The sequence below is a fragment of the Rhinolophus hipposideros genome, assembly GCF_964194185.1.
Source record: "Rhinolophus hipposideros genome assembly, chromosome: 4".
NCBI classification, from domain to species: Eukaryota; Metazoa; Chordata; class Mammalia; order Chiroptera; family Rhinolophidae; genus Rhinolophus; species Rhinolophus hipposideros.
In genome coordinates, this window is record NC_138050.1 from 11,699,710 (window position 1) to 11,714,941 (window position 15,232).

The window sequence follows — 15,232 nt, forward strand, 5'->3', positions numbered from 1 at the left end:
AATGGGTTCCACCATTTTCAGGTACCTCTTTTTAAACAGCATAAAGAGTTCATTCAGTTCTGGCATTAATGAGAACAGTAAAATTGAAAATATCTGGATGAGGATATTAAATAAACTATATGCACTTTACTAATGGTTCTTACTTTGGAAAAATATGTGCCTGTGCATGCACTCATCACATAAATGTATATTTCATCAACAACACGTAGTCACCCCACCTCAGACTTTTGCATTCTCTGTTCCCTCTACTGGATGGCTCTTCCTCCCACCTCATGCCTTCCTCTCCTCTGATGTTGTCTTATCACAGAGACTTTCTTTGACTGTTCCCTATCAAATAGTAACTCCTGCTCCTCTGATGCACACACTCTGTCCCCCTTTGTCTTGCTTTGTTTGTCTTCCTGACACTTACCCACCCTCTGACAAGCTACTGTCTGTCTTCTCCCACTGGAATCTAAATGCCAAGGAGCAGCAGAAACTGCCTCCTGGCCAGAGCGTAGGCTCTTACTACTTCAGTAGTGTGTGTTGCGTGAATAAATACATACATTGTATCTATACACCAAAAACTCAGAATACAGACATTTCAGTAAATTGTGGTATTAAGGCCTGATAAAGTGTAACTGGCACTAGGACCCTCTTATCTTGCTCTTTGGCCTCTTTCTATGTGTCAATGTATCATCTTTTTTCCTGCATCCTTGCCCCTGTCGCACTAGCACTAATTTATATCAATCTGCTCCCTTGTATCATATCTGAAATACTTCTTTGCAGGAAACTCTTACTCTCTCTGTAACAACAACATAAAGTGTTATTTATGGGTCAAGTTTTTTTTTTTTTTTTTTTTTTTTTTTTTTTTTTTTTTTAACTTGTATATCTGATTTTAATATGGGAAGATAAAATCTTTTTTTCTCAGAGAAAAGCATGGCCAAAGTTTCACAAAGAGAAATACTACTAATGTTGCAAAATACTTACTTTTCTGTCAGTCAATCATAACTTCCTTAAGCTGTTTTAAAACAGTAACTTTTATTTATTTTTTTTTTTTATTTATTTTTTTTTATTAATTAATTTATTTATTAGTTTCAGGTGTACAAAACAAGGTAATACTTAGACGTTCATCATTTATATCCCTCATACTGTGAACCCCCCTCCCCCCATCCACTATCCCTCCGACCTCACACTGAACCATCACATTATATATATAAAATTATAGTTGGCATTCATTAATGTTTAGCTTCTGATGTACAATGCCATGATCAGGTATCCACAGTATCCCTGAGGTGGTCTCCCAAATAGGACGCATGTCCATCGGATACCCAACAAAATCTTTACAACATTATAGAATACCTTCCCCAAATTAATTTTCAAAAGAAAAACCCTGAGGCCATCTTGTGGTTACCAGCTGCTTCCAAATCCCTTCACCTTTCCCCTTATCCCCAACCCCCTCCCACACACCCATCTAACCACTCTCGGTTTTTTCTCTGCGTCCCCAAAACTGACTCTGATTAGTTCATTCACATAGTCTTTTCTTTAGATTCCATATATAAGTGAGATCATATGGTACTTGTCTTTCTCTTTCTGACTTATTTCACTTAACATAATGTTCTCTAGATCCATCCATGTTGCTGCAAATGATAAGATTTCTTTCTTCTTTATGGCTGCGTAATACTCCATTGTATAAATGTACCACAGCTTCTTAATCCAGTCATCTACCGATGGGCATTTTGGTTGTTTCCATATCTTGGCTATTGTGTAAAGTGCTGCAATAAACATAGGAGTGCATACAGATTTTTGAATTGGAGTTTTGGATTTCTCCGGGTAGATGCCTAGGAGTGGAATTACTGGATCATAGGGTAGTTCCATTTTCAGATTCCTGAGATACCTCCATACTGTTTTCCATAGTGGCTGCACTAATCTGCAGTCCCACCAACAGTGCACTAGCGTTCCCTTTTCTCCACATCCGCGCCAGCATTTGTTGTTTGTTGATTTATTGATAATAGCCATTTTGACTGGAGTGAGGTGGTATCTCATTGTGGTTTTTATTTGCATTTCTCTGATGGTTAGTGAGGTTGAGCATTTCTTCATATGTCTTCTTGCCTTCTGTATGTCCTTCTTAGAGAAATGTCTCCCCAAGTCCTCTGCCCATTTTTTAATTGGGTTGTTTGTTTTTTTGGAGTTGAGTTGAGTAAGTTTTTTATAGATTTGTGATATTAATCCCTTATCAGATATATCATTGGCAAATATCTTTTCCCATACAGTAGGATCCCTTTTTGTTTTATTGATGGTTTCCTTTGCTGTGAAAAAACTTTTTAGTTTGATGTAATCCCACATGTTTATTTTTTCTCTTACTTCGCTCGCGCGAGGGGATATATCAGTGAAAATCTTACTCCGGGTAATGTCCATGAAGTTTCTTCCTATATTTTCTTCTAGATATTTTATGGTTTCAGATCTTACATTTAAGTCTTTAAGCCATTTTGAATTTGTTTTTGTATATGGTGTAAGGAGGTGGTCCAGCTTCATTTTCTTGCATGTGTCCGTCCAGGTTTCCCAACACCACTTATTGAACAGACTATCTTTACCCCATCGTACATTCTTGCTTCCATTGTCGTAGATTAGATGGGCATATAGGCATGGATTTATGTCTGGACTCTCTATTCTGTTCCATTGATCTATGTATCTATTTTTATGCCAGTACCATGTTGTTTTGATTACTGTAGCCTTGTAGTATAGTTTGAAATCAGGTATCGTTATACCTCCCACTTTGTTCTTATTTCTCAAGATTGCTGAGGCTATCCGGGGTCTTTTATGGTCCCATATAAATTTTAGGATTATATGTTCTATTTCTGTGAAAAACGTCGTTGGTAGTTTGATAGGAATTGCGTTGAATATGTATATTGCCTTAGGCAGTATGGACATTTTAATTATATTAATTCTTCCTATCCATGAACATGGAATGTGTTTCCATCTATTTATGTCTTCTTTCATTTCTTTCTTCAGTGTTGTATAATTTTCTGAGTACAGATCCTTTACATCTTTGGTTAGATTTATTCCCAGATATTTTATAGTCTTTGGAGCAATTGTAAATGGAATTGTTTTTTTAATTTCTCCTTCTGCTATTTTATCATTGGTATATACAAATGCAACTGATTTCCGAATATTAATTTTATATCCTGCTACTTTACTAAATTCATCTATCAGTTCTAATAGTTTCTTGGTGGAGTCTTTAGGGTTCTCTATATATAGTATCATATCATCTGCATATAATGATAATTTTACTTCCTCCTTACCAATTTGGATGCCTTTTATTTCTTTCTCTTGTCTGATTGCTGTGGCTAGAACTTCCAGCACTATGTTGAATAGAAGTGGAGAAAGTGGGCAACCTTGTCTTGTTCCTGATCTTAGGGGGAATGGTTTTAGCTTTTCCCCATTGAGTATGATGTTAGCTGTGGGTTTGTCATATATGGCCTTTATTATGTTAAGATATGATCCCTCTATTCCCACTTTCTTAAGGGTTTTTATCATAAAAGGTTGCTGTATTTTATCAAATGCTTTTTCTGCATCTATTGATATGATCATGTGATTTTTATTTTTCATTTTGTTAATGTGGTGTATCACATTAATTGATTTGCGGATGTTGAACCACCCCTGCATACCAGGGATGAATCCCACTTGATCATGGTGTATGATCTTTTTAATGTATTGCTGAATTCTGTTTGCTAATAATTTGTTGAGAATTTTTGCATCTATGTTCATTAGAGATATCGGCCTGTAGTTTTCTTTCTTTGTGGTGTCTTTGTCTGCTTTTGGGATCAGGGTGATAGTGGCTTCGTAAAAAGTGTTTGGGAGTCTTCCTTCCTTCTGGATTTTTTGGAAGAGCTTGAGGAGAATAGGTGATAATTCTTTTTTGAACGTTTTGAAAAATTCACCTGTAAAGCCATCTGGTCCAGGGCTTTTGTTTGTTGGGAGATTATTGATTACTGATTCAATTTCCCTGGTGGTAATCAGACTGTTCAGGCTTTCTGTTTCTTCTTGAGTTAGCTTTGGAAGGTTGTGCGCCTCTAGAAAATTGTCCATTTCTTCAAGGTTGTCAAATTTGTTGGCATATAGTTGCTCATAGTAATTTCTTACAATTTTTTGTATTTCTGTGGTGTCTGTTGTCACTTCTCCTCTTTCATTTCTGATTTTATTAATTTGGGTCCTCTCTCTCCTTTTTTTAATGAGTCTGGCTAAAGGTTTGTCAATTTTGTTTATCTTCTCTAAGAACCAACTCTTGGATTCATTGATCTTTTGTATTGTTTTTCTGGTTTCTATTTCATTTATTTCTGCTCTGATCCTTATTATCTCCTTCCTTGTGCTCCCTTTGGGTTTATTTTGCTGTTCTTTTTCCAGATCCCTTAAGTGTGAAGATAAACTGTCAATTAGTGATGTTTCTTGTTTCTTTAGGTAGGCCTGCAGTGCTATGAACTTCCCTCTTAGGACTGCTTTCGCAGCATCCCATAGATTTTGGGTCGTCATGTTCTCATTCTCATTTGTCTCAAGATATCTTTTGATTTCTTCTTTGATCTGCTGCTTGACCCATTCATTATTTAGCAACATGTTATTCAGCCTCCATGAATTGGTGTATCTTCCTGGTTTTTTTCCCCTGTAGTTCATTTCTAATTTCATAGCACTGTGGTCAGAGAAGATAATTGGTATGATTTCAATTTTCTTAAATTTATCGAGGCTTGTCTTGTGTCCTAACATATGATCTATTTTAGAAAATGTTCCATGAGCACTTGAGAAGAACGTGTATTCTGCAGCATTGGGGTGAAATGCTCTGAAAATATCAATTAAGTCCAACTGCTCCAAAGTATCATTTAAGGCTGTTGTTTCCATATTGATTTTCTGTCTGGAGGACCTGTCCCTTGTTGTCAGAGGTGTGTTGAAGTCCCCTACTATGATAGTGTTGCTGTTGATCTCTGTCTTTATGTCCATCAGTACCTGTTTTATATATTTAGGTGCTCCTATGTTAGGTGCATAGATGTTTACTAGGGTTATGTCCTCTTGTCGGATTGATCTATGGGTCAAGTTTTGATCAACTCTGTATCTCTAATTATTTCCATTACCGTTGGCTTCTACACAGCTCTCTGCAGTGCAAGAACCGAAAATGTCCTTCTTTCTCAAAAGTGCACTCAGCTCAAGTGGCAGCAGAAATGACCTAAAGTGGCTCCCTCCTATGCTCTGATTTTAGTGGAGATTTTGTGCATCACCCCAGACCCACACACTTGCCTTGGTGCTGCTTAGAGTTATGGAGCTTGGCTGCTGCTGCTACTTCTTCGACAGACGCAGGGCCCTGAGCTGTATTGCTTCTGGTGTGTGGGTGCCTGACCTTACACCTAGGAGTAGCAAGTACCACACCATTTTCCTGTTGCTGCTCAGTGGGTACAGGTGTGTAACTGAGATATGAAGTAATCTGACACACTACAGAGTCAAGTTTCAACCAATAGGACTGAAAGCCAGTGAAATAATTCCTTTCCCCTTCTCCCTCTGGAGAGACTGTTGAAAGATGCAATAGCATCACGTGGCCTCCCCTAAGCTTCCTGTGGCACCAAGCAATCAGTTTCTTATGAAGTGTAGTCATCTTGGGAACACACTCTCCTCTATTAGCTCACCTCTTTCCTTGCCTCACTCCACTTCTTTCTCACTCCTGTTTTCCTGAGATTTACTCTTCAATAAAGTCTTGGCACATAAGCTTTATTTTAGCCTCTGTTGTCTGGGAAATTCGCTAAGGTTATAGATACATACATATATTGTATATCTGTATAATCCTCTAGCTTTTAGATATAGGAAACGCTTTCAGACTGAGAACTACAAAAAAAGTAAAGCAAAGGCAAACAGAATAAAACAAAACAATAACAAAAACTGCTGTAGTGCCTGGAAGTTATTATCATTGTTATTTCCTATGTCAGATTATAAGAAATGTCCCCTACATAGAGTGGCTTCATTTTGCCTCTAATTAGTTGCACCCTACAGATGTATGAGCTTTAAAAAGACTTTATAATATACAATGTGTGTTCATACACAGCATCTCTTTTTATCCCAAGTTAGGAGGACAGGCACTGTTGGTCATGTTATATGAAAGAGTAAACTCAGTACCACCTCCCAGAACGCCTAAGAATGCTTTGGCAATAAAGCACCCCTAACCTACAAATGAAAGAATAATGTTGGTAATTTCTGCAGTTTGCTTAGAGAAGGTTGGAGACATCTGTGGTCCACTGAAGTATGTATGGTGTGTAGCTCTAATGAAAAGTTAATCCACATTGTTGGGTCTTTTTAATTATGTCATTCAGATTTGTTTCTCAGCATGCAGACTTTAGGATTTTGGTAAAATAAAGAGCTTTTTCTTAAAAGCCAACTTAGCAATGTCAGTGTAAACAGTATATTCAGAGCTTAGCATGAACAGATCAGAAGGGGCCAAAAATTTACTTGATGAAGTGAAAAGTCTGGGAATGATCGCAAACACAAACTCCCATAATTTGAATGCTTAATATTTTGTTAAGCATTCCTTTAAAACCCAGTATAAGGGCAAACAAGGCGATACTTTAAATCAGTTGTTTGGAAGTTGGGATATATTTCCCATGATAACAATATCCGAAATGGTGGTTAAGTCCCCAACCAATTCACCAATGCTTATTTAACTCATAACGTAGCAGAATCCTATTTCTGAGGGTCATGTAGATAAAAGAAAGAAAAAGAAAAGGAGAAAATGAGCTTCCCCTGGTTTTCATGGCTCAGGAAAACTTGTGAAAAAGAATACATTTGCTTTGGCCTCATTTCACTTTCCTTCTTCAGCCCTTTCCTGCCCCTCAGTTCTCTTCCCCAAAGACCTCATCAGCAGGGAGCCCACATTATCCCTGGGCAGCACATTACCCACCACTCATCAGGGCCTGTTCTTCCTTAGATTTCTCTGTGACTAGCAGGATCTGCCCCTGGTCAGAGCTGCAATTCTCAGATGCGTGGGATGACCACAGTCCACCCGAATAATTCACATTATGAATCTCCCACAGGAGTGTAGCATTGGCCAGTGACACCCCATCACCCTCCCATAAGTGTAGACCAGCTGAAACTGAGTAGCTTTTTATAAATAATTGTTAATATAAACGAATTTGTTAACATATCAGATTACCTAGACCAGGGCATGACACATCCGTGATGACCAGTTCCTCCAGACCAGACTTTATTGTCGCTACCTTTCATTACAATGATGTAGCGATTTCAGAATATGAAGAGGTAGAGATCAGTCAAAGGGTTTCTCCACCTCCTTATTCTGTATCAAATGGTGGGACTCTGTCTTCTATCAACTCCCCTGAAATGACCTGCTTTTAATGCCTCCTTTTTTTGTAAGACTTTTTTTTTTTTTAAGAGCAGTTCTAGGTTTACAATTAAGAGGAAAGTACAGATTGCCCGTATATACACCCCCCCCCCCACATATGCATAGCTTTTTCCATTTTTAACATCACTCAATCATAATTTTACATTTTTCACCAAGGATAAACCTACACGGATACATCAAAATCACCCAAAATCCATAGTTTACATGAGGATTCCTCTTGGGGTTGGACATTCTATGGTTCTGGACAAATATATAAGACTGTATATTATTATAGTATCAGAGTATTTTCAATGATCTAAAAATCCTCTGTGGTCTGCCTATTTATCTTCCCTCCTCCCCACCTTTGGCAACTGTTAATCTTCTTACTGTCTGAGTAGCTTTGCCTTTTTCATAATTTCATATGATTGGAATCATACACTATGTAGCCTTTTCAGCTTGGCTTTTTTCGCTTAGTAATATGCAGTTAAGATTCCTCATCACTTGAAAGCTGATTTCTTGTTAGCATTGAATAATATCCCATTGTTTGGATGTACCATAGCTTATTTATCCATCGTGTTCTGAACGTCATCTTGGTTGCTTCCAGGTTTTGGCAGTTATGAATAGAGCTGCTATATATATCCGTGGCTGGGTTTTATGTAGACTTAAGTTTTCAATTCCTTTGGGTAAATACCGAGGAGTGTGATTGCTGGATTGTATGGTAAGAATATTTTAGTTTTGTACGAAACTGCTACACTGTCGTGCAAAGTGTCTGTACCATTTTGCATTCCCACCAGCAATGAATGGGAGTTCCTGTTGCTCCACACCCTCACCAGCATTTGATGTTGTCTCTGCTGTGGATTCTGGCCATCCTGAAAGGGGTGTAATGATATCTCATTATTTTAATTTGCATTTCCCTGGTGACATATGATACAGAGCATTTTTTTTGTATGTTCATTTGCCATTTATTGCTTCATTTCTGAAATTGTAAATGTCTTAAATAAAGCAAAGATATGAGGCACTTTCCCTGACTCCCATGGTAGTGGCAGAGGCTCTGATGGAAAGAAGAGAGCACAGACAGACAAGGACTGTATGATGTTTGTCATCTGGACACACAGATGATTAATAAATTGGGGATTAATTATTAAGCACACAAAAGAAAAGTCTGTACATCTGAGCATATTTTCTGTTTTAGACAAATATAAGAACCTTATTTACTAAAATATGTAATTCATAAAAAAATGATTGAACTTTTTGCATTAAATTGAAGGATTCTTGTTCCGTTCCTAAGTCAGCACAGAGAAGAAAAGACCCCATAGTCTCTGCCAGGCCACACTCCTGCTTCCCTACCTGCAGGACCTAGAGATCTGCCTTAAGGACACAAGATGTTCAATAGCAGAGTTTTATTAAATTTCAATCTGTGAAAACTCTTTCTTCTCTAAAAGTCAATGAACAAATCCAAGGATGGGAAGAAGCAGATGGACATATCCACTGGCATAGTCTTTTTATCTGCAGCCTGGTAATGGGAAGGGAAATAAACTGAACCAAACACCATGCCTCCCGCCCATCAGACGTCCAACCTGGCAATCCTTGGACTAAAAACTATTGCGAATAGAAATCCAGCAAGTTTCAAACTCCCACCAGACAATGAGGTAGAGAACATCAGCTTGGGAGGGACGGAGGGGGGAGGACAAAGTCTGGCACTCTCCTGGGAGCCTGGCTAGAAGACTGCAATTCAGCATCTCAGGGGCCTGCAGAAAGATGAGGAACAAAACAGAGTAACAGAGGCGGGCAGAACGGGGAGCTTGCACTCACGATGGTGGGAGAACACGGTGGGTGCCTGAGGAGCAGTCTACGCCTGACGCTCAGGAACGGCCTGGAAAGGGGGACTAAGCTGCTCAGGCACTCTGCCAGCCCAGGAGGCGGCAGCAAGGCCCGGGAGCGGAAGTCAGCATGTACTACGCAGGAGCCTTCATTTTTACATCAGCCACTAGGTTTCCTTAGATGCTGCAGGAACTGCCTTCTCTCCAGGATGGATGGTCACCCCCAGCCTCACCCCCCCCAGCCCTCCGGCCCTCACTCTTGTGTGGATGGTATCTATAGTAGAAAATAAAAACACTGTTATTAAATGGGGCTAGAAGAGAGAACTGCCACGCACGTGTCAATCTGAGCACAGTACTGACTCCAACCAGAAGAGACGAACTCTGCATCCCCCACAGGAAGTGACACTACTAGACTACTTCAGCGGGAGGAAGAAAGACTCCTCCTCACCCAGTAAGAGCTCATCCAATGGAGACTGCCATAACCCAGCCAATGAAAGGTCGCTATCGCTCAAACTTTCAGTTTCCTCCGATGGATTCTTCCTTAACAACAGCCCCTCCCAAGTCCATAAGTAAGACTGGGTTCTTCTCCTTGGTTTCTCTGGACTTATGCAAGGTTTGGCCTTAAACCTCATATCCCGAATTGCAATCCTTTGTTGTTGCCAAATAAACACGATTTGCTGGAGAAATATCTAGCTGTCTATTTAAGATCAACACTCCTTTGTCCTCCTTTTAGTATTTTCTAAAGCCTTGAGGGCAATTCTAATTGGCTCACTGAGAGAAGAGGGATGAGGTAAGGGCTGGGAGATCTCAACAACAGCCTGGTCATTAACAGCCACAGCAGCCGCGAGATGATCAAGAGGGAAGCAGAACTCGGGGTTCTGGCCTGGATCAGCAGCAGCGAGTTCCCTACCAGCGCTAGTCATGGATCCTGGCTTTTTGGTCCACTGTGGTTTTTTTGTCTTCTCGTGTCTTTGATACACGAACAAAAGATTGGGAGAGGTACTGTTTATATTTTCTTTTGCTTTATGAGGAAATTCATGCTGAAAGAAAATAAACTTTATAAAGTCAAGCCAGGAGAATCCCTGAATTTGTCATTGCTCCTAAAAAAAATGACCTAATGAAATAACTTTAAATGAGACTTAGCTTCCTTTAGGAAATCACCTTCTCCAAAGAATACCCGTTGGAGAGACTAGGTAGTACTTATCTCAAGAATTTCAGCACGGTTAAGTCAATATTACTGAGTACCTGTTAGGTGCAGAGCTCCGGACTAGGCAGGGGCACAGTGGGCAACACCAGACACAGCCTCTGCATCCTGATTCTAAGGAAGATGCCTCCTAATTGATAGAATCTTGGGAACTGCATTTCTCTCAGCCCCTGTAAGGGGCTATTGTATTCCTAAGTAAAGACTTTGCCTTTCCTTTGAGATGTGGGGTGACTTACTTGGGCAAGGAGCTCACGTTGGCACTAGAAGAGTAACTATGGGTCCCCAGTGAGTTCGGGGTAACCGTGAAATGAAAAATTGCCAGTGGGTCTATGAGTAGATCAATTTTCATTGAAAAGTCACCAAACAAATTCTGGAGACAACTGACATCTGTCCCTCAATCCTGCTTCCAGTAGCATGCACCACCATTCAAGGTGTTGTTATGTCAAAGTGTCGCCATGCTATTTATGATCCATTTGCCCTTCTGATAGTTTTACTGCAGGTGCACAAACGAAGGTTGTACCTGGAGAAACAAGGGAACCTACCATCTGAGCTAGTCATTTGGATGGCCTCGCTGAACAGTGCAGATTGACGTAGGCAAAGCTATCGGAATCAGTTGCAATGATTGACCCTTCTGTTGCTTGGTTTATCCACTCACTCTGTCTAGACTTCAATTTCTGGAGCCTTTCGTGACTAATTCTTCAACAAAATGTAAGTAATTTCACTTTGCTTTGCCTTAAGCTCTATACAACTTAATATTTAATGTACACCAAGTTATACTATGTGTACCCTGTCAAATGCAGTCTGCAGATATCCCAGACTATCATGTCACTCTGACTTTGATCATAATTATGTTGTGACTCTCTTATTAAAGTCTCAGCTTTGTGAAAACTTCGACCCTAGAATCCTATTCAAAGCTACAGCATTGACCTGACACTTTCATCAATGCTTTCCGTATCATATTGGGTTTGCAATAGTTTAAAATTTTATAACTTCACTTTAGGTTGGTTTTGAGTTGTTTAACTGCTGTCTATTCCTCTCAAACCTCACACATTTTCTTAAAAGACTAGGATCGTCAAATTGTAAAGGATAATTGTGTAGGATAATTTGCACCTCCAATGGGCAGAGTACAGAGCCAGCAGCAAAATCCTGATGATTTTTCCCAAAGCAATCAACTATAACTGTACGAACACATCATCATGAAACTTGACTATATTATGCTTTCAAACAAGCATGTGTAGGTGTAGGGCTAACAACCTTGTTTGAGATTTTGTCTCTGGGTCTCTTGGAAGAAGAGTCTATCTTTTTTCTTCCTATAGAGTGTCAGAGAACCATCGTCAGAGCAGAATATCATGGTACAATCATTTTGTCTAGCTCAGTGCAATGCTGCTTTATCCCTACAACTTTTACCATTCTCTGATGACAGTGGCCCTTTCCCTTTACTGTGGCACATTACTCAATAGACTAATAACATGTAATATTGAAACCATTTCCTGAGATAATACAGAAATCTTACTTTTCTTCAAGACCCTTATTTCTGCTCATTCTGTAAGATCATTTAAAACATGTCTGCCTTGCCCTAGAATTTACCTTTTCATATACATGTTTCCTGTTACCTAACCAGATTTCTTTTAATTTGTTCTCATAAACCAATCTCTTCCATAAACTGATTTCTTTTAAGTTCCTCATTTCTATTCATTTATGACTTTCTTTTTTTAATTAATTATTTCAACCAATATTTGTTGAGAGTCCACTATAAGCGAGAAATGATTCTTGGGCCGAAGATATGGCAGTGAATAACACAATCAAAATCCACATTCTGGAGTTTATAGCAGATAATATTAGCTACAATTATCAAGTACTTAAACATAACAACTATTACCTTAAACATAACACCTATTACCTGAGCAAGAGCATACCTCCTTTAATTCGCACATCAGTCTCATAACGCAGGCATTATTATCCTTATTTTATAGGTGAGAATAGTGAAGCTCTGAACAGAGTGCCCAAAGGTCCCCAGCAATACAGATTGATTCCTGGAATGGTTCTGCTCCCAGTCCCCTATGGCTGGTTATCAACATCCTACCCGGGGACTTAGTGCTACCTTCCCTCCAGTATCCAAATTCCTGTGTACTTGTGAGCCTTCTCCTCTTTCCTTTGGCATTATAATCACAGTCTCAATTGCCTTTCTTTGTTGTCTCTGCATCTCCTTAGGAGTTCCCATTTATACTGAACAACTATTATATCTATATTCATTGGCAATGGGAAAACATCTGTAACATTACCGGTTTCCTTTCTCTTAATTATGGACTTAGCGATCAGAGGAACTTTCATATTTAATATCTAAAAAAACACTTAATGATTACAGAGTGATGTTACTCTTTTGATGTAAAATTAGAGTTAAAGTGAACTCTAAGCAAATTGACACTATTTGCCTGACAAACAGGCCAGAGGCTGGAAGAAAGAAGGCATTTAATCTCATTAGAGGTGACCTGCATAACCAACTTGTGCCTCAGCCTTGGTCCCTGTTTTGCTTTTTCCTCACGAATTAGTTATTCAGATAATTTAAATTATGAAGATAAAAGAAGGCTTTCGTTGGCAATACCCCTCCACACCCCCATGATACAGATAAGTTGATAAACAGACTGCTAATTACATTAACATTTTGCAATGTGTGATTCAGTATTGTTCACTGTAAAAACCAACCTTCCTCTCTTTGAATATTTACCTTCTTGACCGATTGTGCTTTGCCTCAGGCAAGTGTTGGAGGCCTGCCAATGTTATTCTCCTATGATAGGTGACAGATTTCAGGAATTAACAGAATGTATCATTAAGTGATCTTTTATACATTAAAATGGAATAACAGGACTGCCTAACAAATGACAAATTGAAATTAAGAGGGATCAATTTCTATTCATAGTAAATTATCATGAAGATCCTTGTCTCTGAATATTTATAGAGGGTCACTCAGAGTAGCTTGACTTTATCAAACTTCCGTTAAAACCAGCCCCCTTGAGTTGGATTAAGTTTGGTTTTGCTGGTGCCATCACCATGTATAGGAGGGTCATGTTAAGATTTCTGGTTAGGCCATGGAAGGTGACTCAGAACAACAGAAGACAGTTGAGCCAGAAAAACAGACCTCCCCAAAAGTCAAATAAAAATAATGACAAACCCCAGGTTTCATGAGTGAGGGAAGGTAAGAGATCAGAAGCTAGAAGGTTAGAGACTACCAAGGCAGCTTCAGATAAAGAGTTGGAATCCAAAACTATGAATAATGCAGTGCTTTGGGAGTACATTTTTACATCTGTGCATTGCCCTGGTAGCTTTACCTTGATACAACAAGGGAATTTATTTACTTCTTACCGAGTGACCAAAAACCTGGTTTATAATATTGGTTCTCCACCTAACTAGGCAGGTGGCCCCATGCTAATAAACTAAAATTTCTGAGTATGTTTCCTACCACTTACCTGGCAGAGCGGTCTAAGGATAAAGTACAATGTTGCTTAGTGTTTGACACATGGAGGTATCTACTTATAGCTTTTATTATTCACTTGTAATGTATTGTTATTATTATTATTATTGCCATTAATACTTATTTTGTGAGGTGAGGTAGTTTATATGATTTTTCCCACTGATTCTCTTCCCTCCCTTTGGCAGGATTAGATTTCTTTATCCATTTGACATTAGGCTTGGCCATATGAATTGCTTTAGCCAATGAAATGTAAGAGAAAGTGGTGCATGTCCCATTAGGGCAGAAGTTTATAAACTCATCATGCAGCACTTCCGTTATTCTTTTTCTACCACCACAAGACCAGCATATCCCAGATGGGCCAAGTCTTTTAGCCCAGAACCCAAAACAAAGAGGACACATACAGCAGAACCATGTTTGTCCTGCTTCTGACATGTATAGTGAGTTAGAACTTAACCTGTATTGTAAATCACTAAGAGGTATTTGTATCTGTAGCATAACCAAGTAAAACTGATTAACCTGTTGTTTTCCAGGGCTGGGGTAATTTGCATAGTGGCAAAGTTTTCATCTATGACCCCACCTATCTTTAAAAGTTCTCCTCCAAGTTTCCCATTATATTAATACTCAGTGGTTCAAAATCTTGAGGAGGTCATTATGGTAAAATAATAGAATATCTTCACACATTGTTTTTATTACTTAATCACTTCTCATCAACCCCATTTCACCCCACACTAAAACCCCGACCCATCCCATGTTTGTATAGAACATGGAATTGGAACATCTTTGAATGTAGAAATAAATTAATACTAAGAATTCTTAAGACAAATTGTTAAGAAAAATATGCCTATGATATAGAAAGAATCCTAAGAAACATCTTTGGCAAATGTATAAGAGCAGAAAAGAAGGCATTTTTCTCCAAAGGGAAATATGTAAACCTTTGCTGAGTTCTCACTATCCAAGAGATGTCGAGGATGCAAGCATGATTAAGACATAACATCCTGTCCTCCATGAGGATATGGGTGAAGGAAGATGAGATACTGCAGAAATAATCACAATTCAACATGAATGTGAGAAATCCCATAGAGAGGTACTAAGGGTTACAACGTGCTACGAGATCACAGAAGAGCAAGAGCAGACATCTGGCTGAGGCTAGAGAAAACTCAGCGAAGTAGTTGGTCTTTGACTAGAACTTCTGCAGGCCAGAGAGCATTGAAAGTGGGAGGTACTGAGGTGGGGAAGCATTGTGGGGGTGGGGAGAACAGTGGAATAGAAGTATAAAGGTAGGAAATTAAAGTTATTTTCAGAAAATAATGAGCAATTCAGTTTGTAAGAAGCAAGAGTATAGTTTCACTGTTCTGGTACTAAGTCAAGGAGGGCTGATAAATTAGGACGGGGTCTTA